We start from the raw sequence: 13,646 nt of genomic DNA, 5'->3' as shown, positions 1-13,646 counted from the left end.
TTCAAGGAGTCCTAAGAATTTCAAACAGGAGGTATAAATAAAAATTCACATCTGGAAATATCATAGTGAAAGTACAATACATCAAAAATAATATCACTAAAGAAGACAGGAAAGAGTTTTCTTTAAAAAAAAATGTATTTACTTGTTTGAGATAGAGAACGCACACAGGGAAAGGAAGAAGCAGACTCCCTGCTGAGTATAAAGCCTTATGTGGGGCTCAATCCCAGGATCCTGGGATCATGACCTGAGCCCAAGGCAGATATTTAACAACGACTGAGCCATCCAGATGTCCCCAGAAAAGAGTTTTCCTAAAAAAAAAAATAATAACAATCCCAATTAGATTGGCAGCTTATTTCCCAATAGCAAAGATGGAAGCCAGGAAACACTGGAGTGATATGTTTAAATTGAAAACCCAGAATTCAAAGCTTAGCAACTGTATATTTTAATAGTGAGTAAAACACTTTAAAGAATATGGAAAAAAGTGTTAGTGATCAAAATAGAGACCTACATGATTTTTTCTGTCTCAGAAGAAACTTCTGAGAACAAAGAAAATGTTAAACAGGGGGATGAATCTAAACAAATAGAAATGAATGTATAAAGCAATAATAGTAGCATTGAATTAATCATACCACTAAAAATAAAAATACTAGATAATGATTCTATTAAGTCAGGAAGGAAGTAATTGCATTAAAATCCTCTAAAGCTCGTGGGGTAAATAACTCTTTAGTCTTTGTCAACTATACATGTCAACATTTCTTCTGTGAGATTGAAAGAAAAAATGAGGATGTAACTTTTGAGTGGAGATAGTAAAATGAATAAGAAATATAAACATATTCAATCTATTTAGATGATTTAAATAAGAATTAAATATCTATTAAAGCCCCTGAGACTATGTGTTTTTTTAAATAAAAGCTGCTTGAGCTGCCAGACAACTGACCATAACAAATATTTTTGAGAATTTGGAGCATTAGGAAACTCATGTTGCTAGTAGAACATGCAATGGTACAACCACCTTGAAATCCTGTTTAACAGTTTCTTGTAAAGTTAAATACTATGACCTAGGAATTCCACATCTAGATATTGGTCCATCGGGAATCAATATTCATAGAAACCCTATTCTCAATAACCTAAAATTTGAAACAGCTTAAATACTGATCAACAGGAGAATAGACAAGTAATTGTGATACACAACTCAGTCATTATAAATTAAATGTTTAATGCTACAACTGCCCCCAGCAAAATGGATAAATCTCAAAAAACATTCAGAAGCCAGACAAAAAAAGGAATGCAGATGTGTGATTATACTTATGTTAAGCCCAAGAATAAGGAAAACTCATACCGATAAAAATCAGAAAGTGGTGATGGTGGTGGTAACTGACTGAAAGGGTCACACAGGAATTTTCTGGGGTGAAAGATAATAATCTGTATTTTTATATACTGGCAGTTACATGGAGCTCTATAATTACCAAAACTGACTGACCAGTATACCACCTAAGATCTGCATTTTATTGTATATAACTTAGGCCTTGATAATATCAAACTTAATAAACAGATAACTAAAAACTCAGGCTGTTGGCTCATTTTAAAACGAATTTACCTTCAGGGTATAATTCCTAAGCCATATTTCTCCCAATGAGTAATTCAGACCTCCTGCATAGAAATAACCCAAGAGCTGTGTTAAATATTAGGTTCTAGTGCCTTACCCATATCATATCAATCAGAGTAAAGCACATTAATATTGCAGGTTATATTTTCTAGTTTAGATAAATGGTCACCATTTTTATGTACGATATCATACTGGATATACATTGATAATAAAAATGTTACCTCAGAATGGTTTTCTTCTCCTCAGTATTCTTCAGTTCCTTTCTAAGTGCCGTATGAATGATGTCCCTGTGTTTGTCTCTCTGTGAGAATACAGAAGTCCTAGGCCCTAATGTTTTGGTGGAAAGAGCACCCTCTACATTGATATCATCCCCTATAAGTCAGAAATAATCAACACATTACTATCAACAGGCTGATTCTAGAGTCAGCCTGTCAATGAAGCCCATCAGAACATTTGAGGACACCGGTTCTGCTAAGTCATATGAATTACTTCTTCCAGTTTTACTTTACCTGCATTCATTACTTCAATTTAAGTCACTGCTCAGACTATATTGAACTGGCATCTTGGTAGACTCCAGAATCCTTGCCCTCAAGGGTTCAATGCCATTTTAATCTCAGTGTCTAGTGCATGTTAGCAGGTTAGGTACTCAGTAAATAATTATTGGTTCAATATAAGAATTAATAATTTTCGCTACAGGACAGCGGAAAACTGTCCTGTAGTTTATCCCCATATAACTCCTCATCCTTGCCACTAATCAGCATCTTTGGACAGAAGTGTTCTACTGGTTCCTAATTCCTTCTATTTTACTCACTTGTATCCTATGTATTTCATTTTGATTTCAGAATATTATGAAAGTAGTAAGGCCTTTCCTGCTCCCAAGATGTGACATGCCCTGTTAGGAACTGTGGACTTTAGAAACACTAAATTGTTTGCAGTTCATTTGCAAACATCAGATTGTCACCTGTCCCCTTGCTTTTGGTCATGGTCTCCCTTCCAGCTGGACTACATCTATCTCCATCAACAATCTCCTGACAAACTTTAGGCATCCCCATTACTGGAAAATGTTCTCTGATCTCTTGGTCCCAATAGAGTGAGCTGCTCCTCTCCTGGTTGCCTGCAATATCACATACCCATTCTTGACACTCTGGATCATACTATATTAATCTGTACCATATTACACAAATGCAGCTATCTCTATCATTAGTCTATGAGCCTATTGTATATGATTAATATAAGTACTGACTTCTAACTCCAATGCATGCAAGGACTTGAAAGAATGAGTTTTTGTGTGTGTTGAGTTCACACACAAAGTTTCCATAGCATTTCACATATTGCTGCCTAATAATGCTAGGAGATAAATAGTATCATATTCTACTGATGCTTACTAATTTTTTAATAATAAATTCATAATTTGGGGGGTGGGGTTGACATTGAAATCACCAAACTATTATTTATGAATCTTTCTGCATCTTTTTTGGGGAGGACACTTGCCTATTTCCAGTCCTCTGGTATGTCTCCCATCCTCAATATGAAGTAATGAGAGCTTGGAACAAGATGGTAACTATGAACACGGAAAGAAAGAAATGGCAACGAACAATAATCACATGAGCATCAGCCTTGCTCATGCCGGAGGAAGAAGAAAGGATAAGAAGGACACACAGATGGTTGCAAAGCATGGACCCTGACAGCTTTCTGGGATAAGGAGACTGATCTATTTATTTGGCAAAAACCTGCTGATAGCTTTGGTCTCTGGAGACAAAGGGATGTTATTCCAAGCAGAGGCCAGAGGAGCAGCATGAACATCAGTGATTTACCCTGAAAGAACTGGCCAGGAAACACTAGGGCCTTGAGAGCTAAGGTTGGACACTCTTTTATGTGTTGCCCAGAGTCTCCTTCTCTTCTCGAAAGCTTTCATCTAGCTGAGTGCTACTCACCCTTTTTGGGTCAGACAAATATTTGTGTAGAGCTTTACAGTTCATGAGGTCCTTTTACATATATTGTCTCATCAACCGTATGCAATGGAAATGCATTCCCATTTTATAGTCAAGGAACCTGAACAGTAGTGAGGAGCAGAATTAGGAGTTGAGTAGAGGGATTGTAATCCTATATTTACTCAATGTCTACTATTCAGCACTGAATCAGGTTCTCTAAGAGACAGAGGCATAAGACATGGCCTTTTGACCCCAGGGGCCTATCATCTTTGGAGGGAAACAAACAAAATACATCAGATGATTAGAGAATAAGTGTGCATCTGATATATATTTACTAATATATAGTTAACAATATGTCAATATAGAGAGTTACGTAAAAATCTGCCACATTAAAATCCAGTGTTCCATTTGCAAGAAAAATCTTTTAAATATTTATTCTGGCTGAGTGGCCAAACACAGAATGTACAGAACTAGAGCATCTGTGAAGATTTTATAGGACCTCTAGACTTTTTATTTGACTATATAGAACCTCTATCTTGAGAAACTGAATTTCTTCACTTATAAAAATGAAATATTTGGGGGCATATTGCCAAATAAAGCATATACATAAAATAAAAGCTCCATAAATTCAACATGGTTGTAAAAAAGGGAAAAATAAGCATGTTTTTAAAATAATATCTATCTTATACATTTTAGGCTGAAATAGGAAGATAGAATGCCTGGTGTGTATGGCAGAAATATAATATTAGAGATTCCTGTTCATTGACTTCCTTTTGTATTGAAAATACAGTATTTAATAAAGGAGAAGGAAATAAAAATGTATTTCAAAAGGAGTAATGTAGTTCTCCTAAAGGAAATCACTTTGACCCTGATTTAAAATGATTAACAGAATGTGGATCTTTTCTAAGGATCATATTTTGCTTTTTGAAGATTGTTTTTTCCAAGCAGAAGGTAATTAGAATTTTTAGAGTCTTGTGTGTGGAGCAATAAAAGGGGGTTCAGTTTTGAGATTCTTCTCAAATTAACACTCTATCCCCACCCTAGTACCTCAGTCCTCCACAAAGCTACAGTAAAATAGGCTTCAGTTTTAAAGACTTTTTACCAAATACCACGGTGTTTACAAACAAAACCATTTTTTTTCTTATTTTGTCCTTAAAAAAATGAAAAACAGCTTCAAATCACTCTTCCTAGATTATTCGTACCAACATCTTCCTTCAGCTTTTTGCCATCCAAGGGGAGTTCTCTATTTCAGTCAAATAGCAGACTCTGAGTTGAAAGAGCTCTAGTACAAACAAGAACAAAGGAGGGAAGGTTCTATTTTAAAAGGGCTCATGTTAGAGAGGGAGCAGATAATTCATTTTATTTTATTTGTTAAGTGAAGTTATTATTTTCTTCTTCCACAGAGGCTGTAATGCAGACTATAGGAAACACAAATGTGTAAGAGGCCTATGTCTAAAAGAAGACAGAGTCATCAAAGACACCCAGTTGTGTGTGGGAGTCATCACTGGGGGTTGAATTATCAGGCCAAAAACAACTGGGCATGGCTCAGTTTCTGGAGCTGTTTCATGTCAGGGTTAACTCCCACTTCAAAGAAACCCAGCAGACGGGAAATGAAAGTTCAGGACATCTTCCTTTGAATCTGTTTTCAAAATGGCTCATGCAGTTTGCTGGCTGGTATCTTGGAAAAGCGTACTTCAAGGTTCATCATTATTATTTGCCTTTTATCAAGAGCCAATAATATGCACTGAAGATGCACGTGTACATATAAACTATTATTCTTCACTTATGAGGTTGGCGATGATAACACTGGTATCCTTTTGGAAGAATATGTCTAGAAAACTTGATGAGTGACCCACACACATCCTCAATAAGACTAGACCCAAATCAAGTAGTTGGAAAAGTTATTAATAAGAGATGAGACTTTCATAGGGAGACAGACCACCAGGATCTGGATACAAGTTTCACAGAAGGGAGCAAATGAGCATTTGAAGGAAAAAAGGAGGAAAACAAAGACACCTCCTTCCTCCTTTCTGCTCCTGTTTAGTCAAATAGAAATAGGCAGATTGTCCCAACTGAACCATCTGTGACTTCTTGGTAAACAGATCTTCATCTTGTAAAGAAAATTAAATCTCTCTGAGCAGCTTCAGACTCTGATCCTTGGACTTCTGATCCTCAGATTTGTGATGGTTTGAGGTTAATCTATTCTCTCTGCACTGCCACAGATCATGTCTCTACCTGCTAATCCAGATTTAACTAGGCCAGTGAGCATGAGAGTAAAAACAGGGGTCATCTTAATTGTTGAAAATCAGTTTTGTCCAGCCCTAGCCTAAACCAACTAATTTTGAAGTTACCAGGAGGTATCCCATAGCTCAGTAAAATAAAATAAGCACATAAAACAGCTCTCTGCTCTTCCTGGGAGCAGAGACCCTCTTACTTACTCTTTTCTTGCAGATATTCTAATCCCACGACACTTCTTTCTCCACTTAGTCCAGTTCTGTTCACAAACAGCATCTCCATTCTGGGCCCCAACAGCCACTAAAGCAAAATGGGGAAAACCATGATGATTCCAACGCTAACAGAGTCCCAGCAGGCTCCTTGATGATACCACTTTGGTTTTCCAAGGGGTCCTGCTATTATTATTTTGCATCACTGAGTTAACATTTTTTCCCTTGTCACATTCTTTCATGTTAAAGATTTTATAATGTTAATTTTTCACCTAAATTTTTAAACATTTAATTCTCATGGTTCAAAAATAAAAACATACTAAAAAGTCTATAGTAATAGTTTCTCACTTATTAAACAAAATACTTAATTTTTTTTTAAGATTTTATTTATTTGAGAGCGAGCAAGCACAAGCAGGGGGAGAAGCAGAGAGAAAGGGAGAAACAGACTCCCCACTGAGCAGGGAACCCGATACAGGGCTCCATCCCAGCACCCCAGGATCAGGACATGAGCTGAAGGCAGACACTCAACTGACTGAGTCATTCAGATGCCCCTCGCCCCATTCTCAATCTCTTTATCCAAGGCTAATGGTTCTGTTTAGTTCATACCCGACTATACATCCCACTGCCACTCCATCAAACTACTGTCAGTTTCTTCTATGTCCATATAGTTTCATTACACAATAAACTTACTATTTTCTCCAAAAAATAGCATACTTTCTACAAAACTTCTAATTTGTTTTTAAAGATGTAAATTATATATTTTCATATCAAACTAAGAATTCGCTCATTTTTTATAGCTCCCTTTCACCTATTCAATGGGTACACCATCGCACTAGTCACCTCCATAGGGACATAAAGATGGATTATAGTCTTAACAGTTATTGGGGAGAATAATTCAGTTATTGCATTATTTTACAGTTGTTTAAGTACATTATTAATAGCCCAAATATTCAAATAGAACTTTGGAGCTAAAGGATATATGGATTTTTTAATGTCTATTAATATTGTCAAATTGTCCTTCATGGGAATTGAGCTAATTTATTTATACCTAAAGGATATATGGATTTTTAATGGTTATTAATATTGTTAAATTGTCCTTCATGGGAGTTGAGCTAATTTTATACTTTTTCAGAAATATAGCAGAAGGTCTATTTCCCCACAATGTTATTATCGGAGTATGAGGTCATCAACTTTTGGATTTTGGTCTAGATAAAAAATTAGCAATATATGTTTCATTACCATTTTAATTTCCATTCTCTTACATGAGTGAGATTAAGTCTCTTTTCATCAGTCTTAAAGCCATTTGTTTTGGATGTCTATATTTTTTGTCTTTTAGGGGCAGGGGTTATTTTTCCTCATAAATTTTTGGAGTTCTTCAAATATGGAAATTAGCTTATTTTTCAGAAATATGGGTTGCAAGTGTTCTTTCTTGGGTTATCATTTGCCTCTAATGCTTTCTCCCCCATGCATTTTTATTTTCATGTATTTGAATTTGCCAAACTTTTCTTTTATGACATCTGGATTTTGATGCAGAGGTGTGAAGACTGTTTCCATTATAGAGTTATAAAGGAATTCTCAGATGTTTGTTTCTAATAGTCTTATTATAATGTCATTTGGACTTTTTCCTTTCATTTTGTCCCATTTCTGGGTCCATTGTGAAATACTAAATTCTCATATAAATGTCAGCTTATTTTTGGACTTCCAATTTTTTTCATTGTCTTTCTAGTCGTGTTTTGTAATGTATTTTAATATCTGGTAGAGTTAATTCACATTCATTGCTCCCTTTTAAAAACTATTCCTGAAAAAAAAATAAAAATAAAAATAAAAACTATTCCTGGCTATTTGTTTTATCCTTCCAGTGAGTCAGATTGTATCAGCCCAAACAAACAAAACAATAAAGAAATCAAGAATTCTTTTGTCTGTGGATGCCAAGTTTTCCCAATACTATTTATTTTATTGATTTTAACTGAAGTATAGTTGACATACAATGTTAACTTTAAGTATACCATAGTGATTCAGCAATTCTATACATTATACTATGCTCACAAGTGTAGCTACCATCTGTCACCATACAATGCTATTAAAATACCATTGACTATATTCACTATGTTGCACCTTTCATCCCTGTGACTCATTCATCCCATAACTGGAAGCCAATACCTCCCATTCCCCTTCACCCATTTTGCCCATGCCCCCACCACCTTTCCCTCTGCCAACCATTAGTTGGTTCTCTGTATTTTGGAGTCTGTTTGGTTTGTTTCTAAGATTCCACATATAAGGAAATTCATATGGTATTTATCTATCTGACTTCTTTCACTTAGCATTATATCCTTCAAGCCCATCCATGTTGTTGTAAATCTCAAGATCTCAATCTTTTTTATGGCTAATATTCCCCTGTAAATTCCCTGTACCATTAATTGAAGAGACCATCCTTTTCCCTTTTGGTGCCCTTATCAAAGATTAGTTCTATTAGTTCCATATATGTGTGGGTTTGTTTCTGGACTCTAAATTCTGTTCCATTGGTCTGTGTGTCTGTTTTTATGCCAGTACCATACTGTTTTGGTTACTTTAGCTTTGTGACATAGTCTGAACTCAGGAAGTGTGATTTTGTTCTTCTTTCTCAAGATTGCTTTGGCTATTCTATGTCTGTGATTCCATGTGAATTTTAGGATTGATTTTACTATTTCTAGGAAAAATTCCATTGACGTCTTGATAGAGGTTTCATTGAATCTGTACATTTCTCTGGGTTGTATAGAATTTTAAAAATATTAATTCTTCCAGTCCATACACACACACACACACACACACACACACACACACAGGATATTTTTCCATTTATTTGTGTCATCTTCAATTTCTTTCAACATTTTATAGTTTTCAGTGTACAGGTCTTTCAATTCCTCAGTTAAATTTATTCCTAGGTACACTATACTTGATATTATTGTCAATGGAATGGTTTTCTCAATTCCTCTGATAGTTCATTGTTAGTGCATAGACAACTAATTTTTGTATTATTTTATATCTTGCAACTTTACTAAATTTATTAGTTTTAACATCCTTTTATTGGAGTCTTTAATGTTTTCTCTTCTATATATAAGATCACATCATCTGCAAACAGAGGCAATTTTATTCTTCCCATTTTATTCTTTCCCATTAGGACGTCTTTTATATCTTTGTCTTATGTAAGAGCTCTGATTAGAACCCTCAGTGCTATGTTAAATAGAAGTGGCTAGAAGGTGCAGCCTCATCTTGTTCCTGATCTTAGAGGAAAGTTTTCAACTTTTCACCAAATAGTATGATGTTAACTATGGACTTCCCACATGTAGCCTTTATTATGTTGAGGTACATTCCTTTTACACCTAATTTGTTAAGAGATTTTCTCATAAAAAGGTGTTGATTTTTGTCAAATGCCTTTACTGTATCTATTGAAATGATCAAGTGACTGTTATCCTTTATTCTGCTAATATGCTGTATCCCACTGATTTCATATGTTCAACCATCTTGCATCCCACTTTATCATGGTATCTGATTGTTTTAAGGTACCGTTGAGAAAAATGAAATTGAACCTCTATTCTTCACCACTGACAAATCAACTCAAATTGGATTAAAGATTTAAATATAAGATCTGAAACCATAAAACTTCTAAAGTAAAATAGGAACAAAGCTCCTTGACATTGTTCATAGCAATACTTTTTTTGAGCATGACCTTAAATACAGACAAAAAAATACTAAAATAAATGGGACTATATCAAGTGAACAAGATTCTGTGCAGCAATAGAAAACAACAAAATGAAAAGACAACCTATGACATGTGAGAAAAAAATTTCAAACCATGTATCTGATAAGGGGTTAATACCCAAAATGTGTAAAGAACTCCTATAACTCAGTAGCTGCCCCCCTCCTAAATCTGACTACAAGAGAGCAAGGGACCTGAATAAACATTTTCCAAAGGAGATGTACAAATGGCCAAAGGTATATGAAAAGGTGCACAACATCACTAATGATCAAGAAAATGCAAATCAAAACCACAATGAGATATCACCTTATACTAGTTAAGATGATTGATATCAAAGAGACAAGGCTGATGAGGATATGGAGAAAAGGGAACTCTTCTCCAGTGCTAGTGGGATTGTAAACTGATGCAGCCTTTATGTAAAACAGTATGAAGATTCCTCAAAAATTTAAAAATAAAACTAGCATTGGATCAGCCATCCCACCTCTAGGTATAAAGTGAAAGGAAATGGAATTACTACCTTAATCAAATATCTGCACTCCCATGTTTTTTACAACATTATCACAAGACCAAGATATAGAAACAACCCAAGTGTCTGTCAATAGATGAATGAATGGATGAAGAAAATGTGGTGTATATATCTGGATATACAATGGAATAATATTCAGCCACAAAGAAGAAGGAAATCCTGACATCTGCAATAACATGGATCCATCTGGACAACATTATGCTAGGTGAAATAAGTCAGAGAAAGACAAATACTGAATAATCTTATTCATGTATGGATCCTAAAAAAAAAAAAAAAAAAAAAGTCAGTCATACTAACAGTAGAATGATAGTTGCCAGAGGCTGGCAAATGGGGAGATGTTGGTCAAAGAGTATAAATTTTCAGTTACAAGATGAATAAGTTTTGATGATCTAATGTACAACATGGTAACTATAGTTAATATTATATTTTATACTTGAAACTTGCTAAGAGTAGACCTTTGGTATTTTCACCACCAAAAAAGTGGTAACTATGTAAAGTAATGGATGTGTTAAATTGTGGTAATCATTTCACAGTGTATTTCAAATCACATTTTATGCTTTTAATATATACAGTTTGTTAATAATAGCTCAATAAAATTGGGGAAAAAATCATTAACTACAGTGATTATTTAAATATACACACTAGGTAGGGATCCCTGGGTGGCTCGGTGGTTTAGTGCCTGCCTTTGGCCCAGGGCGCCATCCTGGAGTCCAGGGATCCAGTCCCACGTCGGGCTCTCGGCATGGAGCCTGCTTCTACCTCCTCCTGTCTCTCTCTCTCTCTCTATGTCTATCATTCATAAATAAATAAATAAATAAATAAATAAATAAACAAATATTTAAAAAAATAAATAAATATACGCACTAATATAGGGAGAAATGACAGGTGTATGATATCCAAGCATGGTTTTTCCATTTTCCCAAGTCTTCTGTATCCTAAAATAGCATTTTTAAGTTATTTTCATATAGAAATACAATATTTTTAAGGTTATATTTTTAACATTCCATTGCTTTTAAAACAGGATAGTAACTACTCTTCCATTTATATATATATATTAATATATTTTTTATATGTCTCATATATATAAATGTAGTGTTAAGTATATTCACATTGTTTTGCAATAGATCTATAGAACATTTTCATCCTGCAAAACTGGAATGCTATAGCCAATACCTCCCATTACTTTTTAAATTTTATATTGTATATATGAACAGTTAATACCTGCATTTTGTTTTATTTTCCATTTCACAAGCTTCCTAAATTCTTTCATTGTTTTTAATAGTTTTAAATTTGATCATCTCTGCCTTCTGTAGTATATATTACATCTGCAAATAGTGAGTTTTATCTCTTCCATGAAATTTTGCTTACTTCTGATTTTTTTCTCTTGTCTTTATCTTGGCTATTATCTCCAGTAAAATGTTAAATAATAGAGGTGAGGGTGGACATCCTTATCTTGTTCCTGACTTTAGTGGAAAGTTCATTAAGATATATTTTATTATGTTTACAGTATTTAGTTTAGCTTATTTTATTGATGTTATTTTTTAAATTCTAACTGTGGAAGATGCTAAGCCTTTTTAGTATTATAAGTTATTTCTTCTTAGATATTTTAATATGATAGATTATATTAACAGATTTCTTATCACTAAGCCATCCTTACTTTCCTATAATAATTCCTCGTGGTCCTAGCGTGTTACTCTTTTAATTTGCTTAAGGATTCTGTGTTTATTTTGGACATTTGGACATTGTAATTCAAAAATGAAATTGACTTGTAAATTGGTTTTGTACAGTCTATCTCAAACTTGGGGTCATTTTCCTTCTTTTTCTGTGTTCTGAAACAGAACACAGAAAAAGTTATGAGTTATGTGCCTTTTAAAGGTTTACTTGAATCACCCTATAAAACCTATAAAGTCATCTGAGCCTGGTGCTTTAGGTGGGTTGCCCCATGAAACCTTTCTCTCCACCTCCCTTATTAAACATGAATTTTTGAATTTTCTTTCTTTCCCAGAGTCGGTTTTGGTAATATATTGTCTTAGAAAATGATCCACTTTACTCAGTTGTTGTTTCCATGTTTCCAATGAAGAAACTGAAGCTAAGGGACCTGCACTGGTACAGTGAGGACTTCAGGCCTGATCTCTCCTCCTTATGTACATTGTTTACATTACCAATGTGGTTTTAAAGTATGATGCTGTTTGAACTGTAATGGTGCATGGGAGAGGTGATTGGGATCGAGGCAGGTTAGAGGACAGGGAGAAAAGGGCATTCTGGTAATGGAGTTAGCAGGAATACTGACACGATTCTGACAGTGAGTGGACAAGGGCACAACATTAACTGTGGTATACATATATTCAATGAATAACAGAAATATAAACAGCTGGAAAGAGATTCCTGAGGTCAAAAAAGTATGGGGCATATTTGGAGACAGCATTATGTTTTAGAAAAGGAAATCATTAAAACTTATTTTGATTTAAATATATTAATAGTACTAAGGAAAATGAAAAGCTGGAAAACAGTGTTTTCTACCAACAATTTCAACCATTTTTTCCTTTTTCAAAAGCCAAAAAAAATTAGAAAAGAAAATTTAATTTGCAAGTTTTTTCAGTCATTTATATCTCTAATGGAGAGATAAATAGATCCACTCAATAGCAAACTTAAAAACCACAGGAAGTCCTAATAGGGAAATATCCTTACAGTAGGCCATCTACTAAGTTCTTTACTAGTCACATGTATTTTGGAGGAAATCTACAGTTTGTACATAGCATAAATCTCAGAATTGAAGAAAAGTTCTCAAATCTGTGGAATGACTTGACAGATATAGGAAGAAAAGAGTTCCTCAAAGAAAAAGCTGCTGAACACCAGACTCAATACCACCACAACAGAAGAATAAATATGCTCCCAGGAGAAACAATTAAGGAATTCTTCAAAATAAATCATATAATGAAAAAATAATTGTTCAAAAGAATGAGAAAAATCCATACAAAATCAGAATAATTAAAATCTACATGAAGGAGGCTTTTAGAAGTTACCTAAGTTACCTAAATTATACAATTTCAAGGTTCTATTCTCATCTCTAATACATTAGTACATTTATAAAGCTCTGTTTCCTTTGATATTTTCCATTCTTCTGCTTCAACACATTTCTTTCTTTAGAGCACACATGATATTCTGTATCTTATAAGATTTATTTTTTTTAGATTTTATTTATTCATGAAAGACACAGATATAGGGAGGCAGAGACATAGGCAGAGGGAGACGCAGGCTCCATGCAGGGAGCCCAATGTGGGACTGGATCTCAGCACCGCCGCATCATGACCTAAGCTGAAGGCAGACGCTCAACCACTGAGCCACCCAGGCATCCCTACCTTATAAGATTCAAACTCAAAGAGAATCCAAGAACGTTTTTCCT

The 13,646-nt window shown here is 34.5% G+C and overlaps 2 long non-coding RNA genes across 8 annotated transcripts in view; one reads left to right on the top strand and one right to left on the bottom strand.

Annotated features, from left to right (window-relative positions):
• LOC140617250 (uncharacterized) overlaps nt 1-13,646 on the bottom strand; it is a 132,093-nt gene that overhangs the window by 51,092 nt on the left and 67,355 nt on the right. For both annotated transcript variants that reach the window (XR_012017478.1, XR_012017477.1), the window contains exon 2: nt 5,976-6,072. This is a non-coding gene — a long non-coding RNA (uncharacterized lncRNA). The remainder of the gene's footprint in view (nt 1-5,975; nt 6,073-13,646) is intronic.
• The window catches only part of LOC140617249 (uncharacterized), a 326,911-nt gene that overhangs the window by 270,998 nt on the left and 42,267 nt on the right, over nt 1-13,646 (top strand). The window lies entirely within an intron of this gene.

The sequence above is a fragment of the Canis lupus genome, chromosome 25 (assembly GCF_048164855.1).
Source record: "Canis lupus baileyi chromosome 25, mCanLup2.hap1, whole genome shotgun sequence".
NCBI classification, from domain to species: Eukaryota; Metazoa; Chordata; class Mammalia; order Carnivora; family Canidae; genus Canis; species Canis lupus.
This window is presented reverse-complemented; position numbering and strand designations above follow the sequence as displayed.